This window comes from Lithobates pipiens, unplaced genomic scaffold (assembly GCF_037356315.1).
Source record: "Lithobates pipiens isolate NorthernLeopardFrog02 unplaced genomic scaffold, aLitPip1_a1.2 Scaffold_16, whole genome shotgun sequence".
Taxonomy (NCBI): domain Eukaryota; kingdom Metazoa; phylum Chordata; class Amphibia; order Anura; family Ranidae; genus Lithobates; species Lithobates pipiens.
The window spans coordinates 554,117,802-554,144,017 of NW_027507748.1; the positions used below are offsets into that span (position 1 = coordinate 554,117,802).

Sequence of the window (26,216 nt, forward strand, 5' to 3'; positions counted from 1 at the left end):
AATGGCAAACAGGAGCCAACAAGTGGAACAATAGACTTCAGACAAGGCAAGAGGAAATTAGAATTTGGCAAGCATGTCCCCAAAATCTTTCATTCTTCACTGTAAAGCAGTGGCAGCCTCCTTGATTTGCTCCAGTTCCTTCAAACACTGCAACATATCTGCACTCATTCTGCCAATAGTACATCATGGAAAATTATCACCTAGTAAGAAGAGTAAAATGTATTAAGGGAACGATGGTCAAGTGGCTGAGGTCATACATAGTGAATTATGGGCAAGTTACTAGTCAAATTCAGGAAATACTTACCAACCCAGTCTATTGTTGCTTGCAACCCGCTTGCCCTTCAGACACCTACACTACTAGGAATGTACACACTGCAACTACTCTATAATCTTGGCCCTGGTGCCTGAGTGTCCCAAACTCGGGTACCTAGCTCCTTCCACCTCTTCCTTCTCCATGCTAATGTTAAACCCTTACAACACACTTTGACCTACAGGTAAGCCTAGATTAAGGCTTACCTGTAGGTCCAAGAAATATCTCCTAAACTTACACGGTTTAGGAGATATTTGCCGAAAGACAGGCACCGCTGTCTACGGCGCATGCACCGTAGACAGCGGTGCACAGGCACACTGAGTGCGGCACCGTCAACGACGAAGATGCATGCCTGGGAGTGACGTCATCGCGGCTTTGCCGAATGACAGCGGCGGAGCAGCGAGACCCATCCAAGAAGATGGATGCGCCGGACTAGAGGGGACAGCGGTGACATCGCTGGCTCCTGTGTCAGGTAAGTGACACATAATGGACTACAATGCGATGTATAGTAGTCCATTATGCTTTACCTTTGCAGGGAATGAAAGAGGAAGTAAACTCATAAGGGTTTACTTCCTCTTTAAGGCACTACATACTTTGCTGATGTGTGGAGTGGGTGTTTGGTTTGGACATCTAAACACTCGACATGTATACACATTTGAAGGAAGATTCCAAGAATACTTGTGCACTGGGAGCCCCAGGCCTCTCCTCTACCCATGTCTACACTGGCAAGGCTACATTAATGGGCACTGATGAGCCAGGCAGCAAGTGTTCTTTACCCCTTAAGTTCTTCCTTAAGCCCATGGCCTTTGGCCCACCAAGAAACACCTCTGTTGGTGGCTAAATGAGTGGGGGGAAGATGGCCTTGTTGCCTCCCCTGTTGGGGCCCGAACAAGGGTAGCTTCCCTTCATCCCTTGCGGTGGCTTGGCTGGAGCATCCTTTTTTAGTGTATCCCTGTTGAAAGAAAAAAAAACAATAAGTACAAAAAAAATTTATGTTCAAAAACATGACCAAATAAGAATGTTCATATATGCATTATATTTACCTTCATCTTTGGAATCCCAAGTCATACAAAGATTTTAGAAAAGCTTATATAGAATTCTCTAGAGCTACTTTGAGAAAGACCATATACCGACAGCTAATTTACACATATACATATTGTTTAGATCCAAATATTGCTTAATTTTTTTTTTTATGATCTGATGTATGTACTCCATGTGATCTTGTTCCTGGTGTTTTAGATCAGACCATCTTTTTCGAATTTGGTCCTTTGATTGCTCTACTGAAAATTCTCTCTGCAAAACGGCGAGGAGCTTCTTCAAAATGATGTCCTTTTGGCTGTTGGGTCTTTCGTAATTGCGCAGCTTGCAGTCCTAATCATGCTTCTCTAGGATGCACACCATCTCACCCTTGCTCATGGGGGTTGCTTTATGCCCCCTATGAGCTCCACCACCACGGGGCTGGCTGCAATACGCCAAATCCGCCATGTTCTTCCTCCCAAATGTTCCACCGTGTATGCGCATGCAGAAGAGAGATGGTCACACCCCAGTGTCATGACTCACTGAGAGCCAAGTTTAATGCATGCACCGTGTGTATAAAGCCAGAATGCATGGTCGATGGAACGGAAGTAGAAACAATTTTGGATTGGAGGACGAACGGTTGCCAATGCACCAAAGGAGGCAGAAAAAAAAGGTACAGTTGGAAATTGGGGCATAGGTGGTTAGTGGCCTGTACTGCTTAAAATGAGGCCTATATTGGGACCAGCTCATGGGTTAAGCCAGACATTATGTTTTGTCTTGTGTCCTGTCTTGCAAGCATCATATCATCATGACTGATAAGTTCATTTCACCAGAATTTCTCCCCCATTTCATTGACATGTATCGGGAGCTGCCCTGTCTCTGGAGAGTGAAGAGTAGAGACTACTCAAATAAAATATTTAGGAAAGCAGCTTTGAAGAAATTGGTAGAGTTGTGCAAACCTGTGTACCCCAGGGCAGACACCAACTACGTCAAGCAAAAGATAGCCAACTTTCGGAGTAGATTTAAAAGGGAGTCGAACAAGGTCATGGACTCTGAGAGATCTGGAGCAGCAGCATATGACCTATATGTCCACAGGCTGTGGTATTACCACAGCCTGGGGTTTATGACAGACCAGACAGAACCCAGGCCATCGATGTCTACGCTCCCTTCAACGTCTGCTGAGGCCACAGTCCGCACAGTCCTGATGCTCATGATGAAGATGTGGAGCTTGACCCAGGTATAGCATTGTTGAACATATTTGTATCCAAAAATACAATGACGATAACTAGACATTATTGTGAAAATATTTCTACCTTAAAGTGGTTTCCATATCAATAGACAGTAGTAACCAAAAATGATATGAACAAGAATGAAAAATGATGAAAGATGGCCAGTGAGCAAAGGAGCAGGTTTGAGGAACTCATCCTGCAGCTCCTTAACAAGGGGATGAGGGGTGACATTTCTGAAAACACCCACATTTTAGATTTTGTGGCCCCACCTCCACCACCTCCACAGCCAACCCACCCACCACAGCAGCATGCTGGTCAGTGGCAATACCAGCCACAAGAACCCCAACAACCCTGCTGGTCTGAGGATTTTCACCCCTTCCCCACTTACTAATTTATATTCTTTTTGCTTTTTTGGAATAATGTTTTTATTTGTTATATTTTCTAGATTTTTGTATGCATGGAATGGACTTTTTTGTTATGTTCTTTGCAGTTGGATAGCAGATAGCATGTCTAATTTAATTTGTGTTATTTTTTTTCTGCACAATAAAAAAAATTGTGTAGAATAATACTTGGCTATGTGTTTTACTTCAAATGACAGTTTGGGAGTAGGCAGTTACATAAAAAAATACAATGTAAAATTAACAAGGAACACCAACATAGTTGTATCTTTGATCTTAAAATCTCAGGGATAATGGTGTTGTGGTAACTTGCCCAAAAAAATCAAACAACAAGCATAATAATAATATTCTTGATATCACTAGAAAATAAATGCCTTTTAAAATATGTTTGGCATAACTCCATCAGTATCACCAGTAAAGCAGCTTCATTATTATCCCATTAATGAAGAGGAGAATGTGCGTTGCATTTCAACATTTCATAATTTGCAGCGTCACAAATGTTAATTCTCCATTGCTAATGCTAGTTTACAAGACCGGCCGCTTCTGACTCGTTCCTTGGTTTCGATCATGCGTGTTTGTACTATCGACTTTTGTGTGACGGATTTGTGTACTGACCATCAGAAAATCGGACATGGAGCCATTGTTTGACAAAAATTTACTAGCCTGCCATCAAATATTTGTTGGCCGAAAATTGGAAAGCAATTGTTGAAAGGAGCGTACTAATGGTAAGAACTTTGGACAACAGCCTGTCAAACAACAATAATGTTCTGAATTTCGTACCATGTGTACGAGGCATTAAACTGGCCATATACAGATCAAAATTTCATCCATTCAGAAGGGACTGGCTGATTTTGTTCAATGTGTGGCAGTCCCTGCTCAACAGAAGCCTATCAAATAATGGAAAGGTTGGGAATTGTATAGTGATCAGAGCCTGCAGCCAATTAGCTGCAGCACTTATCTATGTATCCTAACAGCTGCAGGTACCGCTATCAAAATTCAGTGCCCTGGCTTGGGGATTCTTCTATCCACCCAGCTGGCTGAATTAATAAATAACTAACAGAGCGTGGCCAACTTTAATCTAAATGACAGTCACAAATAACACTATTGGTGCTAAATGGCAATACTAGATTTTCAGTGCTCATTGCAAAATTCTAACTTGTATGTGCTCAGTGCAAACCTTTAAGGGTAACTCCACTTTCATTGGGAAAAATAATATAGCACATATAATTGCGACACTAATCATATTGTAATTGAATGTTATTAAAAATTACCTTTCCTTTTCAAACTGCTGCCACGGTAATTTTCTGAGAATGCATTGCAATATCGCTACCTGGAGTTGTTCTGCACACAGAGTGTGCACTGACCACTCCCCAGAAACACCATTTCCTGCTTGTGTGATTGGCTCACCAATTTTCCCAGAAGTCAGTCTAAGATACAAGTCAGATTTCAGGCATCCACTGCAACAAAAATGTCATTTTTGGAGAGATACTTTCAATAGAAACATGTCTAAAGGGATGCAGGCCCAGCTGATTTCCTCATTAGTGCTCTGTAGCTGCACACCTGACAGTTAATTATGAAACCACTTCCATTAGACCCACTCAGAACAGAGGCAAAGAGAAACACAGTGGGATTTCTTCAGAATAACAAAAGGTAGGAATCTGCAACAAAGTTTGTTATAATCCTTGCAATGTACATAGATCAAACAGAGGGGTTTTTTTCTCGACAAAAGTGGGGTTACGCTTTAAAATTTGCTTTGATTCTCAGGTAAAAATGTTACCCTTACATTGCTGCTCAGAATAAAATGTTAACTTTTCATTAGTGATCAGGGAGAAACTTTGAGATGACACAATCCTTATTCTCCAAAAATAGTCTGTACACATCCACTACTCAAAGTGTTACTAAACCCAGGACCATGCATTCACTATATCTGTCCTCCCACAGTACACAGAACAGAAATGCAATTACTTTAGTAAATATAAACTGCTAAATACCCTTTCTCATCAGCAGTATATAGCAGTCTTGTGACTTCTAACCAATGTCTGGTTAAAGCTTATTGAATGATTTTTCATTCTACTCTGACTTTCCTAAGAGGCTGCGTGACCCCTGACCCTCTGTCCTTCCAGCACAAAGCCAATATGTCAATATGGACCAAAATCTCTGAGGAATGTTTCCAATACCTTGTTGAATCTATGCCACAAAGAATTAAGGCAGTTCTAAAGGCAAAAGGGGGTCCAACCCGGTACTAGCAAAATAAAGTGGATGGTGAGTGTAAATCCACTCCAATAGCAGCAGAACCCCTTAACACCTCTCTTGGAGATTGAGAAATCCTTTTCAAAAGTAACATGAAAAAAGGAAGAGAGGATGAAAAGGGGAAACATTAAGAAACAGTTCAGTTTGTGGTAGGTAGAGAAATTAACTCACTATAACTTATTCAGCGGAAATAAAAATGAGGAATACGCTGAGTGTTTCTGACATTTTGGATCCTACACTGCTGACTAATTAAATTATTTTTCATAAACTCAAAAAAAAAACAGTGCTGCAGACTGACAACCTGTAGTGTTTATGCTCACAATTAAATTAAATTACAATTGGGATTTAATGACATTTCAGAAGCACAGGCTAGTGTGTAGGGATGAGCCGAACACCCCCCCCCCCCCCCCCCCGATTTGGTTCACATCAGAACATAGGAACAGACAAAAAATTTGTGCGAATACGTCAACGTTGTTAAAGTCTATGGGACACGAATGTGAAAAATCAAAATGCTAATTTTAAAGGCTTATATACAAGTTATTGCCATAAAAAGTGTTGGGGACCTGGATCCTGCCCCAAGGGAAATGTATCACTGCAAAAAAAAGTTTTTAAAACTGCCGTTTTTTCAGGAGAAGTGATTTTAATAATGCTTGCAGTAGAATAATAATAAAAAAAATCCTTTAAATAGTCTGCCTGTAAAGTAGCATATCTTTTGTGATGTGTTTTACTATGCCACAGCAAAATGACATTGTTAAAGGAAAAAATGTCATTTAAAACTGCTTGCGGCTTTAATGTATTGTTGGATCCCAGCAATATAGATAAAAATCATTGAAAAAAACGGTGAGGGTCCCCCGCCAGTCCATTACCAGGTCCTTTGGCGGGTAGGAATATAAAAAAAATGGCGTGGGGCCCCCCCCCCAAATCCATACCAGGCCCATCAGGTCTGATATGGATATTAAGGAGAACCCCCCGCCAAAATAAAAAAAATAGCATGGAGGTCACCCTTATCTGAGAACGCAACCTGGCAGGCCACAGGAAAAGGGGGGGATAAGAGAGTCCCCCCTCCTGAACTGTACCAGGCCACATGCCCTCAACATGGGGAGGGTGCTTTGGGGTCCCCCAAAACACTTTGTCCCCATGTTGATGGGGACAAGGGCCTCATCCCCACAACCCTTGCCCAGAGGTTGTGGGGGTCTGTGGGCAGGGGGGCTTATCGAAATCTGGCCCCCAGATCCTGGCCTCCCCCTATATGAATGGGTACCGGGTACATTGTACCCCTACTCATTAACCAAAAAAGTATCAAAAAAGTAAAAATGACAGGAGACAGTTTTGGTCAAATCCTTTCTTAAAAAAAATAAAAATTGTCCTACAATGTCCATTCATCTCCAATCACAGCATCCGACGTTCCAGAGAAAAGAAAATGGAAAAACTCAGTCTCCATGCTTTGACAGCTCTTATATAACTGAGGGCGGGGCCACCTGGTGACATATATAGCTGGGGGCGGTGTCACCCATTTACATCACAGGGTGGCCCTGCCCTCAGCTATATAACAGCTGTCATTGTGAAAAGGCCGCATGTTGCGGGATGCCTCCCATCGAGGCAGAGTTTTTCCATTTTTTTTCCTCCTCTGGAACGTCAGGCGCTGTGATTGAGGATGAATGGACATCGCGGGACACTTTTTTTTAATAAAGGACTTGTCCAAAACCGTCTCTTGTCATTTTTACTTTTTTTACATGTTTTTGGTGAATGAGTAGGGGTACAATGTACCCGATACCCTTCACACAGGGGGGCCAGGATCTAGGGACCCCCTTATTAAAGGGGGCTTCCAGATTCTGATAAGACTCCACAACCAACGGGGGAAGGGTTGTGGGAAGGAGGCCCTTGTCCCCATTGGCTGGGATACCCCATATACCCATAATCTGACCTTGCATTGCCATTCTTGTATGTAATGCCACCAGGTACCCAGCCACCTAGTGGCAAAAGAGAGAAGTGAATTACAGACTTAGCCCTTGGACCATGTTGTCGGGATAATCCGACTGTGTGTGGGCTCCACTGGACTGTTTCCGTCTGAATATCCGACGGACAAAGTTTTAGAGCTGGGCTTTCCAACAACATGATCCGATCGGACTTTGTGTGTAGAGAATTCCGATCGGACAAAGTGCCATGCATGCTCAGATCAAATTCCTAGACCAAAGCTATTGGCTACTAGCCAGAACGTAGTCCCGTCCTAACGAAATAATGTCATCATGTTACGTGCGATCGGATTTTCCGACAGATTTTGTTGTCGGAATGTCCGACCGTGTGTACAAGGGCTTAGAATGAAATCAATTGATCCCTAGCAATAGGTCAAGGTAGCTATACCTGGCAGGTAAATTTAGAAGCAACCCTGCCTAAACACCAGAGTGCTACATTAGAATTCAATAGAGCACATTGTGATGGAGGTACCACCGTTACCAAGTACATATAGGGGTTTATTTACTAAAGGCAAATCCACGGCGCATTACAAGCACACTTGGAAGTGCAGTCGATGAACATCTCTGGGGGACATGCAAGGAAAATAAAAAACAGCATTTTTGCTTGCACATGATTGGATGATAGAAATCAGCAGAGCTGCCCCTAATTTTCAATCTTTCTGTCAGTTCTACAGCAAGTGCTCTTGCAGTGCACTTGTAGTGCACAGTGCATTTGCCTTTAGTAAATCAACTCCATAGTGTATGCTAACTGTGGCCATGTCAAATGCAGTTGCCAACCTTTTTTCTTTTTACAACGCACAGTATGTTTTTTTTTAGCTCCTTTCTTGATTGGAATGTGGATATTTTGTACTTTATTGAGCAACTCTGGTACTTGTGATAATATATTTTTTTCATTAGAATAATAGAAGGTGCATCTTTTTGCTATTGTAGCACCGGTACTCCTGAAGAGCACGCCCTATGTCTGTACTTAAGGTGCTGAAGTCACGTGGTTCTGGGTTCCGGGCCAGAAGTATGTTCTGACTCTATGGTCCCTGTCCTCCTGACCAGCCCCCAGATGCCCTCATGGCCTGGAGTGCGGATCCATCCGTTTCCGAGTATCGGAACTGGCTAGTCCGAGGCACAGTAACTGGAAGGAGAATTCTAAAGTGTTCCGGTGCCGTCACGGCTTTTGGAGAGGCCCAGCAACTCGTCATGCAACCAGGGGAAGACTCTTCAGAAGAGGGCCACGCACGAGGCTGGCTGCTCGGGAAGAGCCTGGATGTTGAGCTGTATGGACACTAATTGAATCCACATTTTTTATGGTATCGCCGGACCGGCTGCAAGATACTGGTACCACAAAAAGGTTCTTATTTCTATCCTTCTGTTACAACTAAGTTCCTGTGAGAAACTTTCTGTGTTCATCTAAAAGTTTGCAACCAAGTCTGTGGCAGAGACTTTGCTAAGTTTGATTCATGTGTCGGCTGCTAAGTCCATTAATCAGGATTTATCCGACAGTGGAACTATCCAGTTGCGAGTGGCTACACCCTGGATTACCTAGAGAGAGACATTTATTGAGTGTCAGCAGTTTCAAAGTGCCTGAGCTTCCATACCTATACCCTCTATTCCCAACTGAGAGACTGTGTTTCTGTTCAACGTGTTAAACAAATAAAAATTCCAAAAGGAATTCAGGTGTCGGTCTCTGCAGTTATTGGGCCATCAACCTTGGGAACCCCTAGACAAGAACGACGAGCTACAAGGCGGAGGAGATAAACGGTAAGCCCCCAGAAAACCAGCCGCTCCTTCGGGGGTCAGTGCTACACTATAGAAAACACAAAAACAGATTTTTATTTTTATTTTATGCAAACTAGGAGCATACTATATGTATTGAACATCTGTGTGTGTTTTGCTAGATAGTGAACAACAAAAGACTTTTCAATGTGTGACATTCCATCTGCGTAAGTGTATTTGCAGGCCTATGCAATTTTCCCTTTTGTAAATTAGGCTGTTACCCTGTGCTTATTTTTTCTGGCTATAATAAACCGAATGTTCCCCTTTAACGTTCTTGGTTAAATTCTCCAGTTGAGGTAGTTCTAACTTATTTGTTATACTTTATTTGGTTATAGTTTTCCATTTGTATTCATTGTGTATTTTTTAGGTCCTTTTTTGACTGTTCCCTTTTGGCTGTGTAATTTATTAAAGTTTGTGATTCTTTCCCTTTAGCACAATGTGCATAAAGGTGTTCTGCTGATTTTGCAATACAACAGGCTTAGACCTTGACACTGCTCTGTAGTTATCTTTTAGATTTTTATTGTATGTTGTGCCCAGAGAAGAAAGAATACAAATCTATTGAAATTCTGGCGTTTAGCCATACTGTATCTGTACTTAAATGGACTCTGGCCGAGCTGATAAAAAAGTACAGAAAGAATGACCTGCAAAATAAGAGGCTTTACACCCACCTGTCTCACTGTTCTTTCCTCTGATTTTACTCTATTCAGGAGCTACAGGCATCTAAAGAATCTTCAGATTCCGCCCCTCCCAGCAGTATTGGATCCTTGGGTCCCCACTGTGGTTCCTTCTGTCACTAGTCTCTCCTGTTGTGATGTAGCGACCAGCAGAAGAAACCACCTAGTGCAGCAGGGTTTAGGACCTAGGCCAACCCATCGTAATGTATTCTCATAGTATATATATATATATATATATATATATATATATATATGTACACAATGCCTATATCAGAATATATTGTGTAGAGCTGCACAAAATAATAAAATGTGCTGCAGAAAACCAGTGCACATAACAATCACACATATATATTGCACTCACATTTAAAAAACATATCCCAAGCATTAGCTAAAATAATCCATTAATAGGCACAGATCATGTCCTACTTCTAAAATCCCACTATTACATCACCAAAGGCTCTGCCCAAACGCGTTGCGCCATGCATCACGTGGCTTTATCAGAGCCGCAATATTTTACTAATCAATAAAATTAGGTGATTTGTCATTACTACACTATGGTAGGCTTTATGTGATCTTGAGCACCCACAATGCATATACCCATGAACTACGCGTCTTAAAAGGACAGTACCTTTTGGGGATAAGAAGGACTGAAGGTGACCCTGAGAGACCTGTACAAGCCCCTATAGTTGGGGGAGATGGAGCTCTATTATAAAGGTGAGAGTAAATCTTAAACACAGCAGATGTTTTCCTCTATATGAAAAGTGATTTTCAGTACTGGGATTTTGGTCACACACGGGTAAGAAGATTTTCTCTTGTTTCATTCTAACTTATGAGAATTGTCTGGTCACTTATTTTATTGTGATTAACTATGATATAATTGAACTTTGCAGCACTGAGATTTCAGTTACACTTTGTTTAATTATGTTTTTTTATGATTTGTTTTATTATGGTATCTTTATGAAATGTATCATATATGGGTGATTATTTATGTGAACGTATTTTCTGCAGCACATTTTATTATTTTTTTTGGAGTGCTACACTATTTATTCTTATATTGTCTATTGTGAGTGTGGGAACACACTTATAAGTGGTAGCAGCAGTTCAATTGTGGTCTTGTACTCTAGAGTCCCCTATATCACGATCTAAAGATTTATCTGTATGAATTGTGTAACATATTGTTTTTAATGTGTTCATTTTTATACTATTCTAATAAAATGTATTACTTTTGTACTATTGTTATACTTGTTGCACACATTTAGACCCCCACCTGTATAGTCCCTGAGGCATTTTCTCTTTCTTGTTTTTGACTTTTGTTGGGATGAGGTAGGAGGCTTTGGGTGTTATATGCTAGATAGACTTCTTTTCTTTTCTAAATTTGTATATTAGGGTAGAAGTTACCCAGAGGTTTTTTCCCCCTCCAGCCTATCAGCAATCATTTGCAAATTAGTGTGAGGAGTCAGTACTGTTATGGCAGAATTCTCAGGCCAAACCTCAGATTTATTTGTAACCAAACTTCAAATAGAATAAGTACAGAACGAGTCCAAAGAATCAGAATTATCATTTCTATTCTTTAATCTAACTAAATGGTTGGAAAAGAAATCTCTGTTATACTGGCACATTAAGATCTTTGAGGAGTATATTAAGGAGGGTTTGAACCCCTTGGGTCTCCAGATACACATTATGCATTTGTCTTATATTTTTGACGTTGACTAATTGATAGAACTGGAAATGTTGACTTCATAGGCTCCACTGATGTAGCAGATACATCTGCAGGACAGCTTTTTCTTTTGAAAAACAACAGACTTACTGCATCGCATAGTAATCCATTATGTGTCACTTACCTGACACAGGAGCCAGCGAAGTCACCTCTGTCCCCTGTAGTCCGGCACATCCATCTTCTCAGTGGGTCTTGCCGCTCCGCTGCTGTCATTCGGCGAAGCCGCGATGAAGTCACTCATGCGCACGGGAACCGCCACTCGCGGCATATCGCAGTTGACCACGGCGCGCTCAGTGCGCCTGCATGCCGCTGTCTACGGCACATGCGCCGTAGACAGCGGTGCCTGTCTTTCGGAAAATCTCTTAAACCGTGTAGGTTTAGGAGATATTTCTTGGACGTACAGGTAAGCCTAAATCTAGGCTTACCTGTAGGTCAAAGTGTGTTGTAAGGGTTTACAACCACTTTAATACTGCTCTAATTAATTGAGTGACTGAATTAAATGTAATTTTTTTGTGTGTCTTTTTAGCTTAGAAAACAAACAAAAAAAAATATTTTCTCTTCTCTCCCAGCAGTGCTTAAAAGCGTGCACACTGCTTGCACGTATATGCAGTGTAGCACAGACGCCCAGCTAAACTCCAACATCTGTAAGATGATATCTATAAGATGGCAGGAATATCGCCAGTTGGCGGACATGAAATAACTCCTGAGTGCATTCTCAGGAATTACATTAGAAGAAGCCACCCAATGGACTGAAATGAGTGATGGGAGACCCAAAATTTAAAGTGGAGAATAATGCTAGGGACACAGAGCTAACCTCATTAAATTTGAAAGTAAGTCAAGCAATCAATGGGGATTAAGTTTTTTTTTTTTAGGTGCCAACATTTGTGGTTTGGTACAACAGTCTGAAACTTCAGTCAAGCTGTTATCTCCCCTCGTCTCATGCAACCCTACAAGATAGAATGGATGGCATACTGTGAGAGCTTCTATGCAGAGCAAATTGTCCAGGAGGAGAAGCTTCGCTTAGAAGCTGCCTACAATCTGCTTCTCCATCCATGCCTTGACTTCAGGCCCACAATCATTTTCACATGCCTATGCTGGTGGGTTTTCCAGCTCTTACCAGAGAACATCAAAAGAAACAGTTTTTTCCTTAAAGTTCATTACCCCTTCCATAGCTTCAGCTTGTCAAATGTAAATATTGGTTGGGCACAGATCTGTTATCTGTCTGCTGGTAGAATACTGTCAGAAACACAGGCAAAATGGTCAAAATGCCTTGTTGCCCACTTGTAAGGCTTTCCAACACAGGTCTGAGGAAGGGTCCTGGGAGGAGGCTCAACAGGACCCTGAACCAGAAGTCAGATGCACTTCTCAATGTCATTGGGGACGGGCGACCACCAAGTCACAGGATCACTGAGAGAAAGAGGCAGGACTCCTGCTGAGGAGGAGCAGAGAGCCTAAGTGTCCCTACACCCCATCCGAGGCCCAGAAGAGGATTAGTGGAGTGGTAAACAGCACTGGGTAAACAGCAATCATTCTCGCAACTCTACACGACCAAGCCCCCCTTAAGGAGCAGGGATCAGGACCTTCTTCTGCACTCAGTGAGTGCAAGACAGGGGGATGGGAAGGCATCTTTGTTAGGTTACTTTTCTCAGCTACTAAGTTCTATGGGTTCTCCTCCAGTTTTACACATACCTTTCTCCCCTGCTGTTGTTTGCGTATCTATACAATCTGATCATGGTAACCTTAGTGTCACTCCAGTTTATGTTAGTTTTCTGCCACTCCAGTGGCTGACATTTCCAAAGCTCTATCTTGTCAGCCAGCTATGTTACAGAGAAGCATTAACATGTAACATTTCTCTTTCGGATTTCATTTTGTTAATCAGTTGGTGTCATAGAATAATAGAAAAGAAATTGCAGGGTGAATATGGAGATATATTCTATTACTAACCAGTCAGAAGGATTTTGGTCAGAAATAAAGGGTAGGCCACACCAGCTGAGCACTAATTTTAATTGGTTAGTTCACCTGTAACCTAACTATGACACATTTGAGCAGTATATAGGTGATTGTGGTGACTAGTTCTAATAGGTAATGACTAAGCGCTAAGATTTGCGCAAAACACATCTACCTTTTTGTCTCCTGCTCCATCTGTCAAGCACTAGTCATTGGAAGCTTCAATAAAAGGATTTTTGGAAGTGCAGCCATCCAGAATGATTTCCTTATGTTACACAGCATGCGAGCTGGGCTAGCACCTGGCTAGTGTGTGTGGGGATTAACTAGAGACTCACTCACCTGGAGCAGCTTTTCTTGTGTCATGTAACACTTTGGATGATTGCTCAAGTGTGAAAATATACAAAGTGAAGAAGGAGGCCACACCTCCAAAACATGTTGTCCCAGCAACTGCATGAAGCATACTAGAGGAGTCAGCTGTTCTCACTGTGCATCCCTTCCCTTGGCCACGAGTGATGCCAGCGCAGACTGGTCTGAGCGTATGCCTCGAGCGGCGTGTGATATGAAGAAGCAAGCGGCTTACTGATACCTTTACCACGCCGCCAGTCACCTGTGAGCCAACTGATCAATACAGACCAGGAGAGGAGGCTCTTTTGGAGTTGTTAAATGCTATCCTACATATATACATATTGAATTTTAACAATTAAATGATAATACACTAGGGTTGGCGTGCGCTCTCTCTTGCTTTGTATATTTTCAGATTCATGTCTGCCACCCAGTGGACTTGCAAAAGAGCTGCAACACCCAGAGCAGAGAACATATGTTTTGACTGTTTACTGTTGGAATAAGAAGAGTGGAGACAGCGCTAGCCTTGATTTGTTGTGTGTGTTTGGACAAGTCTGAGTGTGAGGCTCTCACTGCTTGTAGGGTGACTGCTCGTGGTGATCCCGGGTTGAAGGCTTCAAAGATCCCATCACCACACCATCACCAGTTCATGACCACGCAGTTACAGTGTTGGTCAGGGAGTGTCCCTCAAGTCAGAATCACAGCGAGCAGTCACCCTACGAACGGTGAGAGCCTCACACTATATATATATATATATATATATATATTTATTTTATGTATCTATTATCCATTGATAGCACTCTTCATCCATTTCTTTTTTCTTTCTGTTTCAGATTTTTTCTTTTTCACCCCTATTTACACCTTTGCGACTGTAATTGGTCAGCTGGAGCACATCTGTCAGACATTTGTACACTGTTCGTAATACCTACCTATACTCAATCACATATTCTTTTCCGTGTTTTTCCAGACCACTGTTGGTCAGATGTGCTTTTGTGCTTTCGATACAGGGATCACTCCTTCTCCTTGGCTAGTTTATGTGCTGTTTCCCTGGTCCTGGTGGGAATGCCCTCGCTCAGCCCCAGGTCAGACTTTGTCATTGCAAGCTGGATTTTTACTCTGAGCTGACATGTGAGTATCACACTTCTGGCCTCTGTTACATTATTTTTTGTCACCCATATAGTGATTTTTACCCCTATACTTTTCTTATTTATTACTTATATTCACAGATAATTTGGGCAACATACTCCTGATGAGTGGACATGAGCCACGAAACACGTTTCTATACGTCAAAACAATCTGATCCTTACATTTTATATCTATTATACATTTGTCTATTCTATTGTACCATGTATTTTTTTTTTTTTATGAATTTATTATAATAATCACGTACCATATGTCAGCTCTTAATTATGTTTATCAATCAATTTTTATTCTGTACCGTGTATTTCACTAAACATAAAATGTGCTACTACGATGAATTTTTAAAAATAAACTTTATAATACATTTTCTATTTTTGTAATTTTATTTTGTGATATGCCTCATTTAAAGTATTAGGCCTCATGCACACGAGACGCAGTTAAACGCGCGTTCAGATGCAGTTGGACAGTTTTTTCAACTGCCCCTGAACTCATTCAATGTTATCCTATGTGTCCATGCACACAGTCTCATTTTTTTCCGTTTTTATGCAGTTGCGTTTAATCTCTTTTTTCCAGAAGCAAAAAAATGCGTTCAGAAGCAAAAATTTCCACGTTTCAGACGCAAAACGCGGTAAAACGCAGCAAAACGCCGCTACCGCGTTTAGCCGCGTTTGCGTTTATATGCGTTTTTAAAGGTGACCTTTTTTTTTACATTAAAAATCTCAAAAATGATTGCAAATGATGAAAAACCATTAGAAAAATATTTTAAACAATTGCAATTGCAAGTGGACAATCTACAACTTGTGGCAAGTGACATGGCAGGTGGCAAGTGACGTGGCAAGTGGACAATCCACAACTTGTGGCAAGTGACATGGCAGGTGGCAAGTGATGTGGCAAGTGGACAATCCACAACTTGTGGCAAGTGACGTGGCAGGTGAAGTGGCAAGTGACGTGGAAAGTGGACAATCCACAACTTGTTGCAGGTGACGCGGCAAGTGACCTGGCAGGTGACGCGGCAAGTGACCTGGCAGGTGACGTGGAAAGTGGAAAATCAACAACTTGTGGCAGGTGACTGGCATGTGATGTGGCAAGTGGACAATCCACTTGTGGCAGGGGACGTGGCAAGTGACGTGGCAAGTGGACAATCCACTTGTGGCAGGGGATGTGGCAAGTGACGTGGCGAGTGGACAATCCACAACTTGTGTCAGGTGACGTGGCAAGTGGACAATCCACAACTTGTGGCAGGTGATGTGGCAAGTGGACAATCCACTTGTGGCAGGTGACGTGGCAGGGGACGTGGTCCACAACTTGTGGCAGGTGACGTGGCAGGTGACGTGGAAAGTGATTTGGCAAGTGGACAATCCACAACTTGTGGCAGGTGATGTGGCCGGTGACGTGGCAAGTGGACAATCCACATCTTGTGGCAGGTGACGTGGAAAGTGGTGTGGCAAGTGGACAATCCACAACTTGTGGCAGGTGATGTGGCTGGTGACGTGGCAAGTGGACAATCCACAACTTGTGGCAGGTGGCATGGCAGGTGACGTGGAAAGTGGACAATCCACATCTTGTGGCAAGTGACGTGGCAGGTGATGTGGCAAGTGACGTGGCAAGTGGACAATCCACAACTTGTGGCAGGTGACGTGGCAGGTGATGTGGCAAGTGATGTGGCAGGTGATGTGACAAGTGGACAATCCACATCTTGTGGCAAGTGACGTGGCAGCTGACGTGGCAAGTGACGTGGCAAGTGGACAATCCAAAACTTGTGGCAGGTGACATGGCAAGTGACGTGGCAGGTGACGTGGCAAGTGGACAATCCACATCTCGTGGCAAGTGACGTGGCAGGTGATGTGGCAAGTGACGTGGCAAGTGGACAATCCACAACTTGTGGCAGGTGACATGGCAGGTGATGTGGCAAGTGATGTGGCAGGTGATGTGACAAGTGGACAATCCACATCTTGTGGCAAGTGACATGGCAGCTGACGTGGCAAGTGACGTGGCAAGTGGACAATCCAAAACTTGTGGCAGGTGACGTGGCAAGTGATGTGGCAGGTGACGTGGCAAGTGACGTGGCAAGTGGACAATCCACATCTCGTGGCAAGTGACGTGGCAGGTGATGTGGCAAGTGACGTGGCAAGTGGACAATCCACAACTTGTGGCAGGTGACGTGGCAAGTGGACAATCCACAACTTGTGGCAGGTGACGTGGCAGGTGATGTGGCAAGTGATGTGGCAAGTGATGTGGCAGGTGATGTGACAAGTGGACAATCCACATCTTGTGGCAAGTGACGTGGCAGCTGACGTGGCAAGTGGACAATCCAAAACTTGTGGCAGGTGACGTGGCAAGTGACGTGGCAAGTGGACAATCCACATCTCGTGGCAAGTGACGTGGCAGGTGATGTGGCAAGTGACGTGGCAAGTGGACAATCCACAACTTGTGGCAGGTGACGTGGCAGGTGATGTGGCAAGTGATGTGGCAGGTGATGTGACAAGTGGACAATCCACATCTTGTGGCAAGTGACGTGGCAGCTGACGTGGCAAGTGACGTGGCAAGTGGACAATCCAAAACTTGTTGCAGGTGACGTGGCAAGTGACGTGGCAAGTGACGTGGCAAGTGGACAATCCACAGCTTGTGGCAAGTGATGTGGCAAGTGGACAATCCACAACTTGTGACAGGTGACGTGGCAGGTGATGTGGCAAGTGGACAATCCCCAACTTGTGGCAAGTGACGTGGCAAGTGACGTGGCAAGTGGACAATCCAAAACTTGTGGCAGGTGACGTGGCAAGTGACGTGGCAGGTGATGTGGCAAGTGACATGGCAAGTGGACAATCCACAACTTGTGGCAGGTGACGTGGCAGGTGATGTGGCAAGTGATGTGGCAGGTGATGTGACAAGTGGACAATCCACATCTTGTGGCAAGTGACGTGGCAGCTGACGTGGCAAGTGACGTGGCAAGTGGACAATCCAAAACTTGTGGCAGGTGACGTGGCAAGTGACGTGGCAAGTGACGTGACAAGTGACGTGGCAAGTGGACAATCCACATCTTGTGGCAAGTGACGTGGCAAGTGACGTGGCAAGTGGACAATCCACAACTTGTGGCAGGTGACGTGGCAGGTGATGTGGCAGGTGATGTGACAAGTGGACAATCCACATCTTGTGGCAAGTGACGTGGCAGCTGACGTGGCAAGTGACGTGGCAAGTGACGTGGCAAGTGGACAATCCAAAACTTGTGGCAGGTGACGTGGCAGGTGATGTGGCAAGTGATGTGGCAGGTGATGTGACAAGTGGACAATCCACATCTTGTGGCAAGTGACGTGGCAGCTGACGTGGCAAGTGACGTGGCAAGTGGACAATCCAAAACTTGTGGCAGGTGACGTGGCAAGTGACGTGGCAGGTGACGTGGCAAGTGACGTGGCAAGTGGACAATCCAAAGCTTGTGGCAAGTGACATGGCAGGTGGCAAGTGATGTGGCAAGTGGACAATCCACAACTTGTGACAGGTGACGTGGCAGGTGATGTGGCAAGTGGACAATCCCCAACTTGTGGCAAGTGACGTGGCAAGTGACGTGGCAAGTGGACAATCCAAAACTTGTGGCAGGTGACGTGGCAAGTGACGTGACAGGTGATGTGGCAAGTCACGTGGCAAGTGGACAATCCACAACTTGTGGCAGGTGACGTGGCAGTTGGACAATCCACAACTTGTGGCAGATGACATGGCAAGTGACGTGGCAGGTGATGTGGCAAGTCACGTGGCAAGTGGACAATCCACAACTTGTGGCAGGTGCCGTGGCAAGTGACACGCTAAATACAAGTACACTGCAGCTCTCACAGCTGCTGCTACTCACTCTGGTCTCACAAAATTGCTGAAATAGTTAATTTTTGAGCTGGGGAGGGTCTATGATGTTAGCTTAACTAAACGCTTCTAGACGCAAACGCGGTAAAACGCGGTAAAACGCCGCTAAATCGCGGTAAAAATCGCGGCAAAACGCGCGTTTCTAAACGCCGGTTTTAACATGTGTCCAGCAGCGTTTGCATCTGCGTCTCGTGTGCATGAAGCCTTAGGGATGGAGGCATGTTCACAGTGGTGCTGTCAGATCACGCTCTTATGATTCGAAGGTGTGATTTATACTTAGATCTGGTGAGTGTACATCTATAGGGAGTGGGATCCCACGAAGTGTGCTGATGGGATCTTTGAAGCAACGATGATCATCGTTTCCTGCCCTATATTAGAGTTGAAATTAACTCTTTGGACTCACTAGGAATAAAGGAATCATATGACTTTGTGTTTGAGATTTATTATTGCAGCACTGCTAAAGCTTTTTATATTTTGGTAGACAAAGCATATTGCATGGTTTTATGTGAAATTTATTAGTAGACGCTACTCCTATTACAACCTTTATTTATACATGTGCACTAAGGGAAGTGATGGTCTACACATATTTATGTGACATAATTGCTTTTCTTTTCTAATATAATGGTATTGTTTTCATTAAATAAAAGAAGTTGAGTAGTTCTCCAACTATGTGTGATTAACCTATTAACCTAAAATCAGTTCTGATATCGCTGTTTTACTAAACTTATTATTAGAGCTTATTATTCTAAACAGGCAACCTTAATTTTGTTTGCAAGTATTAAAGATTCTAACTACCAGCAAGAATGAGTCCTTACATTAAGGCTTCATACACACAGACGTTTTAAAAAACAGGCTGTAAATCTAGTACAGACGCCAGGAAAAAAAGCAGCATTAAAAACCTTTTTTTTGTTTTCCCCGTGTTTTGCATTGAATTCAATGCACGTATAGCCGCACTAGCTTTAAGCTGTGTTTCTCTGTCTATTCAAAAATCAATGGTTCCCTATGGGAACCCATTGATTTGAATAGAAGTCGGACCAGAAGTCGGATCAAGATAATCCGACTTGCGGTGCGATTTGTGCACTAAGGATATTGAGGGTGGAAACCCGCAAACATTTTTAAAAAAAGGTTGCGTGAGATTCCCCCCCAAGACGATACCAGGCCCTTCGGTCTGGTATGAATCTTACGGGAAATCCCCACACCAAAAAAAAATGGTGTAGGGGTCCCCCCAAGATCCATACCAGACCCTTATCCAAGCACGCAGCCTGGTAGGTCAGGAAAGGGGGAGCGAGCAAGCACCCCCCCTCCTGGACCATACCAAGCCACATGCCTTCAACATGGGGGGTTCTGCTCCCCCCACCCCAAAGCACCTTGTCCCTATATCGATGAGGACAAGGGCCTCTTCCCGACAACCCTTGCCCGGTGGTTGTCGGGGTCTGCTGGCAGGGGGCTTATCGGAATCGGGGAGCCCCCTTTAATAAGTGGGCCCTCAGATCCCGGCACCCCACCCTATGTAAATGAGTATGGGGTACATCGTACCCCTACCCATTCACCTGGGGAAAAAAAATGTCAATAAAAAAAAAAACACACTACAAAGGTTTTTAAATTCATTTATTAGGCAGCTCCAGGGATCTCTTTTCCGACTTCGGGGGTCTCTTCCAACTTCTCCGCGCTCTCCGGGCTCTTCTCCCGGGCTCCTCCGCTATTTTCTGCCCACTCTTTTGCGATCGGTTGCCTGGGTCTCTTCCAACTTCTCCGGCCTCTTCTCCCGCTGTCTTCTGCCGGGCTCCTCCACTATCTTCTGCCCACTCTTTTGCTAGCGGTTGCCCAGTCTTCTCTGTCGTCATCTTGCCTCGACTTTTTCGACGTCAACGTCGATAAGCCCCCACCCACAGACAGTTGTCGGGAAGAGGCCCTTATCCTCATCAACGTGGGGACAAGGTGCTTTGGGGTGGGGGGCGCAGGGCCCCCCCCATGTTGAAGGCATGTGGCATGGAATGGTCCAGGGGGGGCGCTTGATCTACCGGGCTGCATGCTCGGATAAGGGTCTGGTATGGATTTTAGGGGGACCCCCACGCCATTCTTTTTTGGTGTGGTGGTTCCCCTTAAGACTCATACCAGACCGAAGAGTCTGGTATCGTCTTGGGGTCAGAACCTCACGCAAATTTTTTTTTTTTACATTTTCGCGGGGTTTCACCCTCAATATACTTAGCGCACAAGTCGCACCGCAAGTCGGATCATCTTGATCCAACTTCTGGTGCGACTTCTATTCATATCAATGGGCTCCCATAGGGAACTATTGATTTTGAATAGAGACGGAAACGCCGAACGAGGCTTAACAGCGTCAAGCCTCGTTAATTTGCGTTTAACACCTTTTGCCGGTGTCTGATGTTTTTACAGCTCTAGCGCTGGAGCCTCAGAACATGCTGGTCCTTGGTTTTTTTTGGAGCTTAAAAACGACCATGCCTGTTACAGCTCAAAAACCCCATAGTGTGTATGAGCCCATTGAATAACAGACTGCAGCAAAAAGCAGCAACAAAAGCTGAAAAAAGCCACTGTAAAAACGTCTGTGTGTATGAGGCCTTAAAGAGCACCTGTCATTTCAGATCCATCATGGCAGCGTCTGTTACGGGGCATCCACTTACCTGTTGCCGCCACGCCCCTCACTTTGTTGTGTCACTGCCGCATCACCAGCCGCCCCATTAAAGTGAATGGGACTGTCGGTGAGTCAACAGCGGGTCAGAGGAGAAACCACTGCGGGACAGAGATGACAGTTGCTCTTTAAAAATTATGATGAAAATCACGCCTTTTTACTAGTGATTTGATTCATGATTTACATTGGCTTGATTTAAATCAAATCCACCCTGCTAATGACAATAAACAGAACCATTGTGGAGATGTAAACATTCCCCTGCTCCATGGGGGGGCGGGGTGGTATAAATGAACTACAGCTGAAAAGGTTAAAGTGAAAGTAAAAGGTCGTTCTAAAAAACAAAAAACATGTCATACTTACCTGTTCTGTGCATTGGTTTTTCACAGAGCAACTCCAATCCTCTTCTTCTCGGGTCCCCCACAGGCACTCCGGGCTCCTCCTCCTTAACCAGTGCCCCCAATAGCAAGCCGCTTGCTATGGGGAACTGGTGTATGATCACTCGAGCCCAGCTGTATGTATCCATAAGCTGCATAGCGCAGTGGCTCCCCCCCACCTTCACTCTCTCCTCTGGATCACTGGCTGTGATTGAGAGCAATGGGAGCTAATGTCTCCTGCTGCTGTGCCTCAGCCAATGATAAGAGAGAGACCTGGGACAGCTGAGGTTCCCATGCACATTGCTGGATCGAGAGGGGGCTCAGGTGAGAATTAGTGGGGCTTTGGGGGAGCAGCACACAGAATGCTTTTTTAACTTCATTAGAATAAAGGTAAAAAATCTACAGCCTTTACAACCACTTTAAAGTGTATGTCCAGCTAAAACTTTTGGATGAAATGGGGAAGATTCCAACTCCTGACAGGTTTTTACTGCTATCTGGAGGACATAAATAAAAATGATTTTCTTTAGTCGAGTAGGGGAAAGCCAGGGCCCCTGTCAGATTGTTTTCCCGGTGTCAAATTTTCACAAATTTCCTGTCTGGAGAATCTGTTGTCAGCAGGATAGAAAGTGAGGGTATAGTTTTTTTTTATGGTGTCATGGGTAGTAGTAAAAACTTGACAGGCGTTCTAATCCTTCCCCACTATAGTCAAAATTTAAAAAAAAAATGTTTTTGGCTTGACATACACTCCAATGACTTATGTATTCCTCAGCAGTTGTGAGGTCTACACAAATCATTCATGGCTTTGCTGTTATAGTAAACATCTGAAGATTTGCTGGATATCCTCTTACCAGTAAGACAGTGATGCCCTTAAAGAAGAAAAAAAAAATGACAGCACTTCAGGGTTTGTATTGCTGCTGTTTGATGCATAAGAATGACTATGCTGCAGCTCCTGTAATGTGGCTATTGTGCTACCACTGGATATCTAGGACCATTGTCAATAAAATAGTGATAAATCCATTTTCTTTTTTTATGAAATCTATGGAATTCAAATCTCAAGCACCTTGGAAAACACAATAAATAAAGTATAAATAAATACACTTTTGGAGTGTAGTGCAACCTCGCAGGAGCCATTTAGCATATTGGGTTCTCTGTTCTTCTGCCTAGACCCTGAGCATAACCTTAGCCCCACTGACACACCAGGTTAAGCAAACGGATATTGCAGTGCTACTGGCCGAATAAATATAGATACCATGCACACAACTAAGGTTCAGTATTAAAAAACAAATAGACTGGTTAATGGTAAATGAACCCAATATATTGTAATGGGTTGCAGTAAATGGCAGTATGCACATAAATGAGTAAGCAAAGGCTTAGGTCAGTTGCAGTTTCTCTAGGCAGTGGCAATGATTTACTAAAGCTGGAGAGTGCAAAATCTGGTACAGCTCTGCATAGAAACCAATCAGCCTCTAGGTTTTTTGTCAAACCCTAATTGAACAAGCTGAAGTTAAAAGCTGATTGGCTAATATGCACAACTGCACCAGATCTTGCACTGTCCAGTTTTAGTCAGTAAACATCTAGGCTTTAGCAGCATAGAATGCAGTTCTATGCAGCTAAATTAGAGTAAACCTGGTAATAAACAAAATCAGCAATAAGTAATGGCATTAGAAAACATAACAGCAATGATAATCAATTCTGTTATAACCTCTCTGTAAACAGTAGGCTCTATTCACTTTAGAGTGCACTCCATATAAATAGGAGCATTGAAATGTAGAACTCTCTAAAGAGGTACCTCTTACTATGGATAACAGGCAAAGTTCTTTTGAAACAGCTCTCTGAGTGAGCAGTTGTTAGCTCTAGTACCTCAGCTGGCTAGCTTTGGAGCCCAGCCTTTATGGTGGTGTACACGAGTACCATCTCAGTAAAGTCTGCATGCAGTAAATGTTGCTAGTTAGATGGCCAGTCCCTATGTGCTCAGTATCTGCTAGTGTTACAGTCAGGGGTCAGGCTCAGAGACCAGTAGCTATAGCAGTAGAGGGACTTCCACCGGGCCACCAGGATTGGTATACAAGCAGGTCACCCTGACAAATGTTGCGGGCTCATCTGAGGTGCAGAGTCTAAGTACTAACTGGTTTTCGCAAGCGCTCCTGATGGTTGGTTTAGCTGTGTGTTACAACCAGGTACAGGAGGTGAGCAAGTTGGGGTCCAGTAGCGGATATAGCAGGTAAAGATCAGACAGAAGGCTTTTTCCAGTAAGGGCCGGTTCACACTGCGGGCGATGCGAGGCGACACGACTCGCCTCGCCGCTATCTTACAAGTCGCCCCCGTTCTGTACAATGGAACCGCTCTGAGAGGAGCGACTCGAGTCGCTCCGACTCAGAAAAAAGGTTCCTGTACTACTTTCGGGCGACCCCGGGGCGACTTGCATTGACTTCTATACAGAAGTCATCTGCAAGTTGCCGCTGAGGTCGCGGCGAGGCAAGTCGGTGTCGCCTCGCATCGCCTGCAGTGTGAACCGGCCCTAAGAGGGGACGTGGAGGTTCTTCTGTTGCGAAGTTTTGCATCTCCCTCGGTCTCCCTGTGGGAGCGGTCATCAACTGTGCTGATAACACCTGTGCCAAGAATTTGTACATCATTTCTGTTAAAGGAATCAAAGGTCGCCTGAACAGATTGCCAGCTGCTGGTGTTGGTGACATGGTGATGGCCACAGTTAAAAAAAGTTAACCTGAACTTTGTAAAAAAGTGCATCCTGCAGTGGTAATAAGACAATGAAAATCATACCGAAGAAAAGAAGTTCTTGTATTTTGAAGACAATGCGGGGGTGATAGTGAATAATAAAGGAAAGATGAAAGGTTCAGCTATAACAGGTCCGGTGGCAAAAGAATGTGCAGACCTGTGACCCAGGATCGCCTCAAATGCTGGAAGCATTGCCTGAACATGCCATCTGTTTGTAAAATAAAGTTCTTGTTACAAAAAAAAAAAGATCAGACAGAAGTGTACTAAGCAAACAAGACAAAAGGTCAGTAACATGTAATTGTGGGTTGGGATCAGGCAGAAGCAAAGTCGAGGAATAAGCCAAGGGTTGGTAACGAATGGTAGCAAAGATATTGATGGCAGCAGGGAAGACAAGATATTGGCTAGAGAGAACACAATAATCTGGCAAACAGGAAGTGCAGATCTGTCCAGCATTCCAGGTGACTCAGCACCAAAGAGTGACACAGAAGAGACACTTCCTGACATAGCAGAGGTTCCAGGTTCAAATCCATGCTTTGACAATACTCCCATCTTCGCAGGATGTCCCCTGGACATCTTAGACCTGGGTTTATGAGGGAACCTCTGGTGGAATTCTCTTGTTAATCTAGGGGCATGAGTGTTCTTCTCAAGTTCCCCAAAAAAAAATTCTCACTCATATCCTTCCCATTGAACCAGATATTGCAATTTGTTCCGAAAGATCCTGGAATCAAGAATTTTCTTCACACTGAACCTGAACAGGTGGAGGAGGTGGAAGAATTCTTCCAGAAAAAGGTTTTTCAGTAAATGGTTTGAGTAATGATATGTGAAAACCAGGGTGAATCTTCATACTGTCCGGATGATTTAAGCGAAAGGTGATCGGATTGATTTGACACGAAATCTGGAAAACTCCTATAAACTTTTGGTCCAGTTTAGCAGATGGAACATGAACCTTCAAATTTTTGGTAGATGACCAAACTTTGTCATCCACATGAAATGTAGGAAGTGCCCTGCAATGTCTGTCAGCAGCCTCCTTGTAACAGTCCTGAGCCTCCTTCAGAGTATCAATCAATTTTTCTCCAATCTCCTGTAATGTAATTAGTCTATTGGTAACAGCAGGAATTGGGGTTGAGATAAAGAGGTCAGGAATAATAACTGGACGATACCTGGTGTTTAAGTAATAATTGTTACACTTAAAGCTGAACAAAAGCTTCTTCAAAATTTTGAAGCAAACTGCACTCCTCTGTCAGACACAACATCATCAGGAATTCCACGCAGTTTAAGGACTTCTTGAACCATCAACTTCTTGTACCCCCTTGATTGACAAAATGAGCCATCTTAGTGAAACAGTCGATGATGATTACCAAGATAGGTAGTAGTCAAGGAACAAGCCAAGGGTCAGTAATGAGTGGTAGCAAAGATATGGACGGCAGCAGGGAAGACAAGAGCAAGATATTGGCTGGAGAGAGCACAATCTTCTGGCAAAAGTGCAAAGACATAGATTAAATCAGGAAGCTCATGAGAGGAACAAAGAGTTCAAGGTTCAAAACAAACAAGGTTCAAGGCAAGATCATTCAAAAAATTGTACAGAAAACTATCCAGCATTTCAGGTGGCTCAGCAAGAAGCAACATTAGCTGAGGCAACCAGAGGTTCCAGGTTCAAAACCAGACCCTGACAAACAGGCTAATAGCAGCAGTGTCCTCTCACCAGTCCCAGTGATACAGCAACAGGGGTCTCACTGTTGAGATGTCATCTCACGTCTGGATCTACCTTTAGTGACTCTGCTCCTCAGCACATGGCTGCAGACTTGTGGCAGGTTGATGTGCACACAGGAGTAGCAATGTACACATATTG

At 43.8% G+C, this 26,216-nt stretch overlaps 1 protein-coding gene and 1 pseudogene across 1 annotated transcript in view; one reads left to right on the forward strand and one right to left on the reverse strand.

Moving 5' to 3' along the window:
• Nucleotides 1-26,216, reverse strand: part of LOC143983618 (retinol dehydrogenase 7-like) — a 75,469-nt gene that overhangs the window by 44,731 nt on the left and 4,522 nt on the right. The window lies entirely within an intron of this gene.
• On the forward strand, nt 24,146-24,613 carry LOC143984450 (large ribosomal subunit protein uL14 pseudogene; annotated as a pseudogene).